General features: G+C 38.7%; 1 protein-coding gene across 4 annotated transcripts in view; it reads right to left on the bottom strand.

Annotated features, from left to right (window-relative positions):
* The window catches only part of JAK2 (Janus kinase 2), an 85,461-nt gene extending 69,788 nt beyond the window's left edge, over positions 1–15,673 (bottom strand). For 3 of the 4 annotated variants that reach the window (XM_048930720.1, XM_048930718.1, XM_048930725.1), the window contains exon 1: positions 15,527–15,638. The gene's annotated coding sequence lies outside the window, so the exon portion shown is untranslated. Of the gene's footprint in view, positions 1–15,526 lie in introns of all 4 variants that reach the window. The other variant, XM_048930724.1, reaches the window with a different exon arrangement.
* Positions 15,674–17,396: the final 1,723 nt, after the last annotated feature.

Below are 17,396 nucleotides of genomic sequence, written 5' to 3'. Positions count from 1 at the left end.
TACCCTCAAGAAAATCAGCACCCTCATTCACCTTTGTGTAATCTGGAAACTGAGGGTGCATTCCACCCCTTCATGATCACTGATAAAAGTGCTGAATTAAACTGTACCCAATACTAAACCCTGAGGAACACCAGTTGCAACCAGATGTCAACCAGATCACAACAGCCTATCGGGCTCAGGCATTTTTGCCAAGCAAATAGAATTGTAGAATCACAGACTCATAAAATTGCTCAGGTTGGAAAAGACCTGCAAGACCATCAAGTCCACCTAACCATACTAATAACCCTCTGCTAAATCATGTTCCTGCGCACCACATCCAAACGGTTTATAAACACATCCAGGGATGGTGACTCAACCACCTCCCTGGGGAGGCTATTCCAGTGCTTAACAATCCTTTCTGTAATGAAGTGTTTCATGTTTTTCCAGTGCAGTAGCATGACTTTGACAAAAGTGATTTAATATTTTTCCCTTTACCACCAAACTACAAATGCATTGTCTCTACTGGGATTGCAAAGCCACAAAGTACTTCTCAAGCTGAGCCTTCAGTGCACCAGTACTATAATTCTATATTGATAGTTAGATTCTCTTCAACCCTTTCTCCAGTTTTAGATTCTTTCCTTCTGTTCAGTACAAGAGAATCCACTCTCTGCCCCAAAAAGCAGGAATAAAAACAAAAGCATACAGAGAAAGAAAAAAACTACACACTTACTTCTTTCCACTTCTTTCCACTCCTTTCCCTGTTGTATTCAGGGAAAGTTCTCCACTTTAAGTGTCTTTTCTATTGTCTATTTTGGACATCCTCCTTTTCCCATTTCCCCTCTCTTTCTACTCCATTCCTCAAAGGAGCCCATTCTACTCTGAAAGTCTCTTTCAGCTCTCTGTAGAAGGAAAAAGAATGCCAGTTTTCCCTAGTATTTTGTATCTTTATCACTCCAGTTACAAGTTACTTTTGGAATTGATAGTCATTAATGTCTTCTTGCATAAGATTCAAGTCAGTAATTAGAAGTATTCAGTTAAAGGCATAAAATATTTATCAGACTACTTATGTGTGATCACAGAACTTCGGAAGACAAAAATACCTGCAGGAAGGCTGCAGTTAAGAACTGACTTATAATGGAAAAACAAAATATCAAATTTACATAAATCTAGGAGTATATTGAGAAAAAATATTCTAGAAATTTTTTTGCAATCGTTAGGAATAGTGCTGTTGAATTTTTCTTGCTATTGCACTACCAGTTATTCCTTTCTATCAAACCATGATCTAATTTAAATCAGCAATAGTTTCGTTACATCAGTATTAGTGAGCTAAAGGAACACACAATTTTTTTTTTTCCATTTGCTACTTTCACACTGTAAATCTCTAATGACACATTACTGTCAATACATCATACATTTATCCCCAAAAACCCCACACTAATTATCATAGCTATCTTGACAGTCACTAGCATTCTTCTCTATTCAGCCACAACTTCCAGGTTATGAAGGCAAAAGTGAAGATAGACAAATGAAGAAACTGACAGTTCCACAGAGATTGCATAATCCATAGTCAACCTGCTACTTCTTTCTTTGTAGACACCATTTAACACTTTAAATATGCCCGTAATCATATAATGAGATTTGCTAAAACCAGACTCTGTGTGAACTAGTCCAACAACAGTACTTTAACGATCTACTTGCTAAACACCAATGACTCAAATGTTTCAGCAGAAGCTGTAACATTTGTAATAACACATTTTCAGTATTCTACTCACATTTTGAAAGCATGTGAAACTTTCTAACCCTGATGCAGACTACTCCCAAGCTCCATGAAGTAGAAGTACATGATTACTTCAAATAAGGAGTGGAAAAAAATACCTATTTGTGTATGCAGTAACAACCTACTTAAGGTTCTCTCTCAAATAACAAAATTGCACAGTATTCTGCTGTAAATATTGTATGTGTAATTATGTATTTATGAGTATGAAATTGTTTCAGTAACTTAAGTTCTAGGCTTTTGTGCCAACTCCTTACCCACCTTTTGTGCTGTGATCTGATATTTAAGCCTCCAGAAGAACCTCACCCATTACAAAGATAAAAGAAAAGGAAATAAAAGTGTGTAGGAACAAACAGGAAAGAAGAGATCACAAATTATGATTGCAAAACTAATCCTATACACCATCTGTCACATTAAAATAGATGTGATAAAATAAAAAGTCTTGTTAAACTGCTACTTCGTTCTACTGCGTACTCTAAAAAAGGAAAGGACTATAATCTGAGATAAATGTTCCTGTTCATTCCAGACTTAAAAACAAAAAGTTACAACAGGAAAATAAGCAAGAGATGCATGGATGTATGTGTATTAGAAATCATTATTTCTAGTTCGTTTAATATTAAAAAAAAAAAAAAAGTATCTTCAATTCTGGTTTCATGTTGCTCACATATAGCCAGGAACCTTGCTCTCAACCATGGTCATTTAAAAGTGAGCATGGCACTCAAAGAGCAAACAGCAGCCCCCGTGAAAAACAGCATCCACATTCTTCTGGATCAGTTTTCCTTTGCAAAGTTACAAAAGAACAGTTCTAAATTCCTATCACAACACAACTCCTCTATTCTCAAAGTGTCAGCCCCATTAAAATTTGAAATAACATAACAGTATTTCCAGCAGCTGTAATAACCAGTAGAATAATTAAATGTATGTGAAAAGTTAAGATCAAGAAGATGCATGCAAGTGCTTGCATTGTCTGCATTTCCCATGCAGAGCCACTCATCAACCCACACTTTATTGTACTTATCTGTCATGTCTTTTTGTTACCCATAACACATACCTTCCTATCATCCCCCCTCCATTTCAGACTAAATGCAAGTTTTTGTCCAGTCTACAGCCAAGCCACCTGCCAGTCTCCCTTCCTTCCAGACAAATATTGATTCTTCTGATCCTCCACTTTAAATTCTAATCACAATACCACACCTTTCCCCACAGACACAAATAGAATTGAGTCTACTTGCAGTCTATTTTTCACAAGCAACGTGTTTTTAATACTAACAAATCAAAAATATCTCTTTCCTCAAAACCATCAACAATTCTCCTTCAATTGAATATTGATTTTTACAGATTTCTACCAATTTTAATACAGTTATATTACAAGCTGGTCTACAATATATCTAGCATATAGTTTCTGATCTTAACGTTTCTTTTTCATAACTGTTTGTTTGGGTTGTTTTCTTCCTATTTTCCCATCCAGGGAGGTGCACTCACAATTAACTGGCAAGTTTTACCTAGGAAGAAAGAGTCTTCTGTCCCAGATGGCAGATAACAGAAAACTGAAGATGCTGAAGTCTGAAGAAAGACAAGGTTTTTCACAAATGTAAAGTGAAAGTCTAAATATCTGGCTCTGAAGTTCTAAGTAGCTTGGACCTTGACTGCTATTGAGATCAGAGAATTGCCTTAAAAACCACTTGAGTCTTTTATTACAGGGAGAAGTGGAGAGAGGAAAGAAGAAGAACAACAAGAACCAATAAATGGTAGGAAAGAAAGGAGAAAAAGCATAGTATGGTAAGAAGGCAAAGAAACAGTCAGGCGTTCGGAGGGATAAAGGGACAAAGCTGTTTACATACTTACTTCCTTCTTACTGTAAGCCATTTTGTTTCCTACTGAGAATCCTACTGAGTCTTTACTTCTGCCTGTAAACTCACTTACTGTTTCACTGTTGCAGCCACAGTATTTTTGCTGTTGTAAATTACAAGAGATTACTGTGGGAAAAGACAACTCCTTTTAACACAGTGTAGAAAACACAGCCACTCAGAAGCAGTCAAGATGAACTATATTCTCCCCACAGCAGCTTTGATTGAGACTTTTCTCATTTATAGGCTGAAAACAGTTATGTGTGGTGCAATATCATTCATATTAGAATGTCTGTTTATGTAATGTTGTAAGAAAGATTTTAAAGATCTGCAATGTAAGCTTACTGAATGAGTCCTCGGGTCTATTTGACTCTGTTGCTGCCTTTTACATTTTTTTTTGGCAGGGAGACTCGTGGGGGGTTTTTTGTTTGTTTGGTTTGTTTGTTTGTTTTTACTCCTTCAGTCTCTTTTCTTGTCTTCAATGTGTTATCAGGAAGGAAGATTTGCCATCTTAATCACCTGAAGGCAAAAGGTTGCCCATCAGTTTTATTTGCATTGTTTCATTTCTCCATAGGACTAAAGAGTAACTAGAAATAGTGATAGGATGAAAAAATACTGTGGTAAAGAACTAATAAGTATTCTTAATTGTTATAATGAACAACAATTAATTAACAATTAAATGAGAATTAATATTTGCTTTAACTAGAAATAGGCAAAGATAGTTTCAACTAATAACACCATAAGGATAATACAAGCATACTTACTGCTTCAAAATGGATTTATTTCTCAATGGAGAAGAATTAAGACAAGATATTTGCCTAAACAATTAAATATGTGGGTTTTTTTTACATTTCTTCTTGCTCCTTTTGCACTTCAACAGTCAGAGAAACAGCCTAATATTTTAGCTCATTTTCACTTGATAAAGGAAGGACAGCAACACGAAATTTAGAAAGCAATATAAAACAAAAGTAGAAGGCAAGTGTTTTACATACTCGAGATTCTTGAGTTCAACAGTAAGTCTCCTAGCAATAAAATAATTTTATCAATACATAACATCAGTAGAGCAAGTTTTTATTAAACAAGGATGGTAAAATCATTAAAAGATGCATAAAAAGGAATACTGATTTGTCATGCATTTATGTTGCTTGAGGAAAGAAGTTTACATTCCACAATTACCTTATTTCTACTCTATTAGTACAAAAATGGACTGCAGAACTATGAATAGAAATGCAAATATAAAATAAATGATTTGTTAACTCAAGAATTAAAGATGGTGAAAGAACCACCTGCATACCCTTGACACTAATTCTATATAATATCCCATTAAAAAAAAAATAACATATCTGTCTCAACTGGTTGAAGTTTAATGACTTTACAAAACCAAAATATAGTATTCCAAGAGTTCCAGTTGGCTTAACAGTCCATGAATCTTAGAGAAACAGAAGGAATTTTTAAAATACTCTGATTTAAATACATCTATTTATACACTCACATAATACATATGAACTCAGTGTAATTAAGTATTCAAGTGTCTTGGGGCAAGACAGATTAATTCACTTAATTTAAATTTGCTTAATGTAGTTCTGATTGAAATTGGAGACAATGTTTATTATAAATCATTTATGATTTGCATTTGTATTTTTCAGCTGTCATTCTGCTTTTACCCACTTTAATCACGGAACCAGTCAAACAGTAAAACATCGTGCTAAGTTTGATTTTTCATTAATTAAACAAGACATGTTGAGTTCTATCATTACATTTCATTTATACATAAGAAGTGTAATGTATTCAATCTAGACTTGGGGTTGTAATTAATTAGTGACTTAACAAGCAAGTTGGCTGCAATTTTCAAGACAATGTTTTTTTAACATATTTCTGGCAAGCCACATTTGCAAAATTGAAATACAACAAAAATACATAAAAATCTAAATACAATTCAATGCAACATTTCTAAAGAAATGCTACATTATCAAATACTTTTATCAAAACATTTCATATTTCAAACCGAGCAGTTCATAAAGAAGGAAAGCACTACAATTATGAGAACTGAACAGTTAGTTTCTGGTGACAATGTCCTTCAATGGTTTAAAACCAGTATACTTCATCTCACTGCCTAGAGATGCGGTTGATGTCCCATCTATGGAGACTTTTAAGGCAAGGCTAGATCAGCACCTGGGCAACTTGGCTGTGCATGTCACTGCTCATTGCAGGGAAGCTGAACTAGATGACCTTTAAAGGTCCCTTCCAACTCTAGTGATTCTATAATCTTATGGGTTTTTTTATATGTAAATTTGGAGAGCACTCATGGTTTTGGTTGCTAAGAATTCCCAGACTTTATACCACTCTGGCTTTCTTTAAAATTCTGGCAACATTCATTTCTTATTTGAACTTAAAACACACTGTCCAGTCCCTGTTCCACTTCCAGCCAATCCCCAACACAGAATCATAGAATCACTCAGGTTGGAAAAGACCTCCAAGATCATCAAGTCAAACCATGACCTAACCATACTACCCTAACAACCTTCTGCTAAACCATGTCCCTGAGCACCACATCCAAACAGTTTACAAATGCATCCAGGGATGGTGACTCAACCACCTATTCCAGTGCTTCACAACCCTTTCTGTAAAGAAGTTTTTTCTGATATCCAACCTAAACTCACCCTGGTGCAACTTGAGGCCAGTTACCCTCACCCTGTCATCTGTCACCAGTGAGAAGAGACCAATCCCGCTCTCACTGTAACCACCTTTCAGATACTGGAAGAGAACAATAAGGTCTTCCCTCAGCCTCCTTTTCTCCAGACTAAATAGCCCCAGTTCCTTCAGTCTCTTCTCGTAGAACACATTCTCCAAGCCCTTCACAAGCCTTGTTGCCTTTTTTTGGGCCTGCTCCAGCACCTCAATGTCCCTTCAGTACAACTAACAATATAACTAACTATTGCCCAGCAATACAACTAAGACCCAGAGAAGATGTGATGACTATATTTGAGAGCTTTCATGACATCACCAGATACAGCTCTGAGTAACCAACCTGTCATGATCTCTTGACCAATGCTGCTTTGGGCAGGAGTTTGAACTAGAAACCTACTGAAATCCACTTCACAGTAAACTATTCTCTGATTCTGTGAATACAGTATATTTAACAAAAAACAAAACAAAACAAAAAAAGATTAAATTTACGCCTTAGCGGATTTGAAGTAATCACTCTTGTTTTGTGTCTGTACATTTATCTTGGTATGCAACAGCCTTTTCCAGGCCCACACATATTTAATCCATTGTTTCAATACATGAAAAGGATGCTGGAGGTTGCTTCCTCATAAGCATTCTCAGTAAAAAACACTTCATCACAGCAAGTCAAAACAATACTAAGTTTTCCAGGCAAGGCTGATTTCCGATGTGGGGGAAGAGAAAAATAATTTGACACATTCATATGAAGTGCCAGTTTGAAGTTGAAGCTTTTCCATATTTCCTGAAAACGTCTCAAGTAATCTAAACAGAAAGTTGCTCAAAGACATTTCACAAAAGTAACAGTGAATAGTCCACAAGGCTGCTTAGCAATAAGAAACTAGAAAGACGGAACTGAGATAATGACTTTTGAAAGAAAGTTACGACATATAGAATAAGTAGCTTGGCTTGTAACTCCTTTGAAAATACCACATCTGGGCATACTGACATGAGGCTGATTTGCTCTAACATCAGGTAATGACAAACTCCAAATTTTCTTCTTAGAAGTCTGACCATAACAAACACCATAAGAAGCATGTACAGACATCAAATCATAGCACGAGGTCTTAAACAATACGACAACATATCGTCTTTTAACAAAACTGTTAAAAAATATCGTAGCTCAAGTTCAGGAGCTCCAAAAATGAAAACAAACCTATGCAACCATTGACATATTACAGCTGCATTTTGCTTACAATAGCTTAAAACTCACTATGAGTCTACAGGCAAAAATACTGATAAGCAAATGGATGAGTTCTAAAACAGACAAACATGGGAAAATAATAAAACTAAAAAAACCTACATAATGGTTTAATTTGCTACATACCAGTGTTACCCTTGTAAATACTGTTTACCTGCCTAAACCAGCTTGGATAGCAAGAACAACATGAAATTTAAAATGTCTTGCACAGCTCCTCTGGCTTCCAGCTGCTGAAATTTCAGCTAGTTCTGCCTTATTAATGGGTTATAATCACACATGCAATACTTCAAATTGATTTGGTTCTTATACTGGGCTAACCTCATTAACCTCAACCAGACAAACACGATTTATTCTCTGTTTTGGCTCAAGTCTATTTATCACGCTGCTTAAGTCTAATATGGTTCTACTCAACTTCTGCAACCATGTTGTATGGGAACTGAATCACGGCCTGAACCTCTGATTGATCACCTGAGGCGAGCAATAAGTCAGCCAGAGGAGCACAGGTGAAGGCAATTCAGCTGTGCTGCTGGAAGGGGTGGAGCCTGGCTGCATCTCTCCTAAATCCATTTAAGAGCTGGCTACCAGTGGGGAAGGATTTCTTTTGGAGATTGTTCCTCTTGGAGTCTTCCCAGCAAACCCAGGACAAGGGTAAGCTTTCTATCTATTCTTCTTTGGTGTAGTAATCTGTTTTGCTTAACTTTCTTGCATATTTCTTAATTATAATATCTGTATATTCACTGATTATATATGTTTTCAGAATACTTCCTGGAATTCAGTACAGCTTCACTGTTCTTTCAATGTTGAAAACAGACAATTAGTGTGCCAGTCTCCAGTTTTCCGGGTCAAAAGGCTCTTAGAATAGAATGTCTTAAGTTTAGCCTGAGGCCTTGAAATCACTGTTTGCTGATGATAGGTTAATACAAAAGCAACCAGAATTTTATTTTATTTATTCACAAGATCCCTGATAAACAACACAGTTACAGAGGTTTATGGTAGCATAGTTATAGAGCAATTAAAAGGTAACTGCACCTATTTACACAGTTAAAATAGTTCCAAAGTCTCAAACTTTTGGAAGCCAGCTGTTGGACTGACATGCTTTATTGCCTACAGCTGAGGATCTGGGTCTTGTGCAATCCCATGTCCTCAGATTCCACAGGGAACCCAAACTTTCTTTTGTAGTTCAGTTTATTTTTGGGGTTATCCAGGATGCTGTTGCACAACATTTTCTCTGGCTCTGCAAGCCTATTTAAGAAGTTACCTTGATCACCCCTGTTCCTTTTTGCCACTTGTTTCAGAGATCAAAAATAGTCTTTCACTTAAGTCACAGTTATGATATAGTTCATAGCACGACCCTACAAAGAGCTGTTGTGTCTACAAAGCTGATGGAGCAGCAAATTCCAGAGTTTATGAGAGGCTGAGGAACAAAACATCTTGTGTGGCATATGCTTAGAATATCATGAAAACACAATCTTTAACTTCCTTCGAGATCCTTGGGATTTCTTGTTTTATAATTCCTCACAGAAAGGCCAAAAGGCCACTGCTCAGATTCCTATAATTTCCCCCAGTATTAAAAGTTTACCTACTCCTTGGACATCAGTGCCTAAGAAGATAGTTAAACTTTCTACTGCTTCAGAGAGCAATACCTCAAGATATCAAAACATGTAAATGGAGGAAAAAAAAAAAGAAACACTACTGTTTGTTTTACAAACAGTACAGAAATCAGAAAGATATGCACAGTAGATGACTGTCAATCTAACACATCTGTTGCTTAAAAACTGCATAATTAGCACTGATCTTAACTCAGAAGAGTAGGTGCTCAAATTTCACACAAGTGATCTTTGACTCTGAAAAGTACATTCTTGTAAAACTGGCTTAAGTCTGACTTCACGTGACAATTAAATCAGCAAGCACTTATGTACATATTATATGAATGTAATGTATTCTATAGTAGAATTTCTAATGGCTTAAAATGAGCCCAGAAAGAATCTGTACTACCAGCACTGCAAAGTACGTCAAAGTGGCACCAAAAATAAGATCAGAGATGCCAGTTATAATTTACAAAGTCATTTTGTACAAGAAGCACTTCTCACTATGAAATGCACCTCACATGGAGAGAGGAAATGCCTTTAGTCATTTGATGATACTGTTGAAAAACAGGCAGGCTTTTAGGTGTGCAAATCTTGGCAGCCTTAATGGAGCCACCTACGAAATGGACATAATTTGGCTTTGTGTTCAATTCTTTCAATTATAGGAGATTTAAAAGGTTTCACTCAATTCCTTTTACTCACTCCCTCTATTTTCTGAGGATAGCAATGTTTTTGCCCTCCTTACCTTTGTAGTTTATATCTTTGGAATAAAGATGGTTTTGATTCTGCTTGTCCCTGCAGGGATGCCAACTCATACAGACCAAATGCTATTTGGCTCCATCTCCAAATTTCCCAGCACACAGGAGTATACAGATGATACACAACAAACATATACATAAATGCCTTTGTCTCCCCTTTACATTTTAGCAAGCATTTACTCCTTCACTTCACAGAGGAGGGAGGTATTTCTACCCCTTGCAACTATATCACAATTAACTTATGAACAAACATAACACTGTTACATTTTCTAGAACCAGAACTAAACTTTATAGCATGTCAAAATTCCTTACAGCTGGGAAATGCTGCAAAACAGGATTTTTGCTGGTTTTACTGCCTAATGTTGTAAACTGTACATCAACTACAGCACAGATAACAGACTTAATTTTATGATTTTTTTTTTCCTGACCATCATCTTTTAGCATGAATCCTCACTTGAAAGCTATATTTTTTTAGAGCTTTTTGTCTTTATAACTTCAACAGTCTCCTATATATATATATATATATTTTTTTGTAGTAGCTTTCTAAAACATCTTTTTAACTTGGAGGAAAAAAAAAAAAAAGCAACCCTCCTTAATCAGAAATTAATGGTTATTTTCCAACAAGCTTTGTCTTGAAATGCTCTTGCATTAGGTTTGTAGATAAGTAAGTTTTACCAATATACTCAGAGAAACCCAGACACTGCCTGTGACCCCATCTCTATAACTGAATTCCTGAAAACAATCCCCTGATTTCATGCTGAAGTCAACAAGGTACATCTAAATGCACTTAAATAACTGAGGCCTCCAAGTATTGTTGGAGAAATGAAAGTAGAAAATACACTGTATGTTTATGCATAGCAATATTTAATATGTAGAAGTAAAATACTTTTACCGTACTGGAAACTCAGGAAGCAGCACTACACATCAGAAAAGAATTAAGAACATTTTGCTTTTAAGTAAGAAGCACTAGCTGTTGACCAGTATTAATGGAGAACAAAACCTGAAGATTCTCATGTGAGGTATACTAGGCATGTTCTTAAAGATCAATCTATCTTGTACATGCAGAATGCATATATATGTGCACATATATGCCAGGACTAAAAAGATATTAACACCATTACTCTAAAATATTAAAAGAAAAGAAATCTCAGCCAGATTCCTAGTTTTCATATTCTGTTTTTGGAAAACAGGACGACTGCAAAAATAATTAGTCTGACAAATTGATGTCAACTGAATTCTAAACTAAGGGCAACAAAAACAAATCTGTAGGGCCAATAAGTGAAAGAATATTTTTTAATTCTTAATTTACACATCCAAATAACCTTAACCACATCACTTTGAACACGTGTAGTATTTAAGACACAAGTTAAACGCATTCTAAAATCCTGAAATCTACTGTAACTGTTTGAGCACAGGAGCAAGGTGATACCAGTTAAGATAGCTCCCAGGATTGTCAATGTAAATTTCACATCTAAAAGAACATACAGCTCAGGAACTGCAATAAATACCAGAACAAGTTCTAGGTGGGGATGCATACAAAGTGAGAAATACTATGCCATACACACACTTACACAAGTGTGTATATATGTAGGTACTTCAAAAGTCACAGTCTGAGTAATTAATTTTAATAAGCCTGTAAAATGTTCCAGTTTTATCTGCTGGGCCCGGCAATAAAGTTGTTTTTCAACTTCCTAGTAAGCACTGAGCTGCAACTTAAAAAAACTGTACTGATAATTAGTTAACTCAAAAGTAGACCAGGATCAAGGCATTCCAACAAAAATTGAGACCTACATAAATGAAGAGCAGAAGAAAAATAACGCTCTATGTCAACAGACAGAAACTAATAAACTCCTGAAAGAGTAACTTGCAGCTACTCCCACATGGTGGTAAACTTTGAGAAATGTAACTAACTGAACGAAACAACCAGGTTGAAGGATGTACTGATCAACAGACTGTTAAATACAGGCACACACAAGACAAGAAACGAAGTTCTAATGAGTAATGAATGGCATTGAAAACATTCTAATTTCACTTGTTTCTTTTTGCTTTTTTTGTTTTCTGTGATGCCACAATTCAGACAAAAGCATCTGATCTGTGGATCAAATATTAATTTTACTTGTAAATCACAGAAAGATGTGCAGAAGAAGGGATAGAAGTATGGAAGAAAAAAAAAATTGACTGCCAATGTGTCTCTAATACAAAGAAAAGTTCAGCTATGATTAAAAAGCAATTTTACTGGCTATTTTACTGTTAACAGTACCATGGAAATTGTTGTCATAAAAGGCATAGCTGAAGAGAAAATTTGTATCATAAAAAGACAGTGTTTGTACTAATTAAACACCTGTAATTAGGCTGCACCATACAGGATTTTCTTTCCCTCTGCCCCAGAGTCAAATTTAAATATTTATGTTTGAATGTATAATGACAGCATAATCAAAATTACAGACACAGTTACCTTACAGGCAGGTCGTTCTACTTGTCTACTCAAGATGTACTTGTGTTTTCCTCCAAAGAAAACTGCTTTCTAGTACAGGATAACAAGCCAGAAATAAAGACAGCTAATTACTGTAGAACTTCACATCAGCTGTACTCACAATAACACAAGTGGATACAGCCTTTGTCTGCATGAATCCAATCTCTCTGCCTCCAGTGGTGCCCAACCAGAGAGTTGGCAGCAGAAAGTGGCATCACCCTTTTTCTTTCAGCATTGGCCAGGTTGTGAATGACTGAGACAAGATAGCTTACACGCGTACCCTGTAGCTCTTGCCTTACTCCAGCAGTCACTTAAGTGACAGATACAATGTACTCTGTAGATAAGGAGAGCTACTAAGCAAAACTAGCACCTATATGCATATACCTAATAGAATTAATTACAATTCTTCCATAAGAACTACCATAAAGGAAGCTCATACTATATACTGGTTTTCATTTTGTTTTTCTGTCCCCATAGAGAATTACTAAACAGAGTAGTTAACAAAGCCTCATATCCAGGAATTCAGGAAAGCTCCTCATTTACATTCCAATACATAAATCTGAAATACGTTAGAGAAATACAAATACAAGCCTGAGCTCGAATGTTGACTCAGATCTTGTTAGTCTCACTCATATTAGTCATCTTACCGGGCTCGTGCTGAGCACTCTGTGGGTGGACACATAAATTCATACAGAACCCACTGAAATTAGCACACAGCCAGGGTGAGTGACTTTTAATAGCGTTCTACTGAGTTAAATGGAAAAAACACAATTACGTGTTGCCTAATTACACTGTTAATCTTTGCATGCCTTGGTAAAAATGAGGGAGGGGCAGAAATAGGATATTTAAAACAAAAATGCTAACTTGTAAAAGCACAGTACCACTAGGATAGGGTAATTCAGGTTGAAAGATATCTCAGGAAGTCTCATCTAGTTAAACCTTCTCTTCAAAGCTGCAGTTGTTTATTTTAAAAAGCCATAAGATTGTGTTGCCTTCTTCTTTGTAAAATACTTTTTTTTTCTTTTCAAAATCACAAAATGCCATTGAAGTAAGTATATTTCAGTTGTTTTGTGGATAATTATTTTACCCTGCCTCTTAAGCAAAGTTTCATAACTTCTGACATTAGCTGCCTTTCAGGTACATGTTAACACCACTTAGCTGATGTGTTTGTTTAGTATTACCATATATCACAGAATTGTAGGGGTTGGAAGGGACCTCTTGTTTCCAGATTCTTGTTATGTTATATTTTCCATTCTTGTTATGTGGGTTCTTGCTTCCACTTGAGGGTCTTTCAACCAAATTTTTAAAGTATTCTAACTGTGAATTTTTCCTCTAAGCTTTTTGTTTATTTTAGGTCATACAGTAAAAATGGTCCAGAACTTTGATAAAGAAACCAATGTTAAAAGACACAACCCTGTTCAGTAACCACTGTTCTTATAGTTCAAGCAAGAGAATACCACTGCCAGTACAAGATGGCAGTGACGTTTGCTTTAGTCATACTCTGTGGTCATGTACAACATCAGCACCACATCATTTGGAAATGGTTATTGTCAGTCCAATCACCAAGCTGAACAGATGTATGTGAGAGGCAGTAGCAACCTCCTTTCATTTTCCATTTTGCAGTTCTAGCCAACAAGATGCTGAAATACTTTCTGTATTCTACAAACTTCTTGCTTAAGTTTCCTCTCCTAGCAGGGATTAGTGCTTCCTAGTGACATCGGGAACTCACTAACATTTATGAAAGTGAAAAAACTCTTGTAAAGAGCTTAAATTTTAGCTTTCTCTAGAAAGCATGGTACTGTTCGTAAACATTACCATTTTGTTGTGTAACACTATAGTCATTAAACACAGAATTTTATATTTGTACCTCTGGAGTCACTTGGGACTCATGTCTTCAAGCAGAAGATGGTAGAAACAATGTTGCTATGCCAAAGCCTTCAAATTATGGCCCCTGGACAGGAAACAGTAGAAAGACCTTAAGGACATCACTTCTGCTACCTGGTATCAGTGGCCGTGTAGATCGAGCATTGCAAGGAAAAAAAGGTTAATCTGCATAATCAATACAAACTGCACTTTTCAACGGGGCACACAATCCCCCTGAGATTTTCTGTTAAGATTGATTTTTTTTTTTTTTTTTTTTTTTTTGTAAAATACAAAATTTAGAAGTATTTCTATCTCATCTGAGCTGCATATCTGTTGATTTTGATTAACAAGAGAGACAGTGAAGAGAGAGATGACAAAGGGGGGAGTGTATGGGGCAGGGACGCCAAGAGCACCGATTATTAACCAGCTGACCTGCCCTACAAAGCTACACCTGGCACTTTCATTGACTTCCACATCTTCCCAATTATGTTTCTCCCTGACAAACAACCAGAGGGAACAGCCTATGTCTCACCGGTAATGAGTGAGAAAGCTAGGTGTTACTTTCTGCCTTGTCACACAGTTTAGAGAAAAGGGAATTTGAAGACACAGGCAAAAAGGTTAGCATTATACTTGTTAGACTTCAGCTGTGCCAAAAACAAACAAAACCAACCTGAAGTTTCACCCGCAATTGTTTCCTTAATAATAACAGTAATAGTACGCTAGTGTACTACAATAATAGTAATAACTTCGTCCTGTGGAACGGGAATGAAATGCAGTAATTTGTAACGTACAGCTAAGGAGCCTAGAAACAACTTAAATACGATCTGACAACGAAGAGCCCCAAAGCCCCCGCGGCGCTCCTTCCCCCCGCAGCGAGGATCTTTCAACGCCACAACTATTCTCGAGGAAGCACTCCGGGCAAAACCCAGCAGTTTCGCCGAGGCGCGGCGGCCCGAAGAGTGACGGCGGACTTCCTCTGCCTCGCCCCGCGGTCGGGCCGGCCGGCACCGCGCTGCCGGACAGAGAGGCCTCCGTGCACAGGGAGCCGTCCCGTTCCCCCCCCCCCCCCTCTCTGCGCAGGGCCTACTCGGGGCACCCGCCCCGCGCCCCGCCGCCGCCCCGGGCCGCTCAGCGTCGTCCCATCGCGCCGGCCCCGAGCGGGGCTCCGCGCAGGGTTCCGCTCGGTACTCCCCACCGGCGGGACGGAGCGGAGACCCTTTGGGCGGAGGCGCAGCCCCCTCTCCGATCCGCCGTCCCCCCCGACCCCGGTCGTGGCGGCCAGCGGACAAGTCGCTGCCGGGGCGAGCGGCGCTGCCCCACTCACCCCGCGGGAGCTCGGCGGAGCGGCGCGAGCTGGCGGCTTCCCCTCAGCACCCGCAACCTCTCCATGCACAGCACCGGGGCAGACAGCACGGCGGCGTGCTGCCGAGCCGCGCTTTACCCGCTGCTCGGCACAGCCGCCCCGCCTTCCCCCCCCTTCCGTCCCTCCCTCCCTCTCTCTCTCCCTCCCTCCCTCTCTCCCTCCCTCACCGCCGCGGCGGGGAGCGGCGGGGGGCGGGGGCACCCGCTCGCGCTGGGAGGAGCGGGGACCGCGGGGCTCCCGCCGGCTGCGTCATCGCGCAGCTGCTAAGCGACGCGGGGCGGGGTTGGTGGTCGCGGCCGTTGCTCCGCGGTGCTCGTATCGTCCCGCCCTCGGCGGGCGCCGGGGCTGTGGGGAGCGGGGAGCGGGGTGTGTCCCGTGCGGCTGTTGGTCGCCTCAGGGTAGGCCCTGCGAGGCGTGGGTGTTTGTGTCTCTTACGGGTTTCCCTTCTGTCTCCCCGGTGGGGAAAAACGGGAAGAAAGTGAAGCGGGGGGCCTCCGACCAGCAGGCAGAAGTCACAGCGGGCCAAGGCACCTTCTCTTGAGGCGGTGTCTGTGCCCGCTGTTTCTGTCTTAGCTCGCAGTGAAAAGTACAACTTCGGAAGAAAAAAAAAAAAAAAAAAAAAAAAGTAAAAAAAGTGGCTTTTAAAATGTTTTCTGTAACTTGTGCGGTTAGTTTGTACCTTAGTGTCTTACCCACGAGAAGCGAATGTGCTTGGTGCTGCTTCTCAGCTCTTGGGTGGGCTGGTACAACTCCAGGCTGTCTGCTGGGGCAAGCAGGCAGGACAGAGTGTCAGTGAGGAGACGATGAGTTCGGGATAGAAGTAGAAGGAAGCCAACACCAGAGGATTTGATCCACAGGAACTTGAAGTCCTCTTACAGAAAACAGTTGGGAGGAGAAGGGGTGGCAGAGAACTGACAATTTGATCAGAGATAATGGTGACTCAGATCCACCAGCAGACATGTGCTCTTCACTCCAAAGCAAGCTGTTACCTGCCTGCAACATAATGTCAAACTGTCAAAAGAAGATGCTGCTCTTTAAGGATGAACTTACCACTGTCATCTCTGATATATATTATTTGCTCTTAAGCAGAAGAAAATTGTTGCCTATGTCATGTAGCATCATCTTACAGAATCCGGGGAAATTCAGAACTGGATTTTAACTCAGTGTTCACATTACTTTGCATATTTGATTTCTTTAAATATGCAACTTACAGGATACTTGGTGGTTGTGGATTAGAAGTGATTAAATCTTGTTTTCCTCCTAGTATGTACAGCTCCTGATCTCACTGAAAGTCTCTGTGGTAATATATTTTGTAAAAGTTTGCTTTTCATTTCTAATGCCTTTCTCTTGTTCCTGGCTGCAGCATGGAAAAATCATACAAGCATCTATTGCTGTCATTCTGAATGCTTCTGACAGACAGGAAGGAACAAACTTCAAAATGTATCACTGCCTCCCAAATATCATGAGCACTGGTATCCAGAATGAAAGATTTAGGAGAGTTACATGTTGTTGTGCATCAGTGCATACCCACACAACTACTCATCAAGGTCAATTTTGATAGAACATTGAAAATGCAAAGAATTTTACAAAAGTGGATGGGAAATAAATGATGAAGTTTACTAAGTTTCAACATGTTAGTAGTGTCAGGCTTGGTTAGACCATCAAAACCTTCCAAATTCTCAGCTGATAGATCACATAATCAGTTGACAGATTGTTGAAGACCCACCTATGTTAGGACTCCCAACATTACAGCTTATCTAATGACAATAGGCATTTTCACTCTCGTTTGTCTTCTGTTTTAATAAAATACAATGTAGCATATTCTAGAAAG

Source organism: Lagopus muta, chromosome Z (genome assembly GCF_023343835.1).
Source record: "Lagopus muta isolate bLagMut1 chromosome Z, bLagMut1 primary, whole genome shotgun sequence".
NCBI classification, from domain to species: domain Eukaryota; kingdom Metazoa; phylum Chordata; class Aves; order Galliformes; family Phasianidae; genus Lagopus; species Lagopus muta.
Note: the sequence above shows the minus strand (reverse complement) of the source record. Positions and strands in the feature narration are given on the sequence as shown.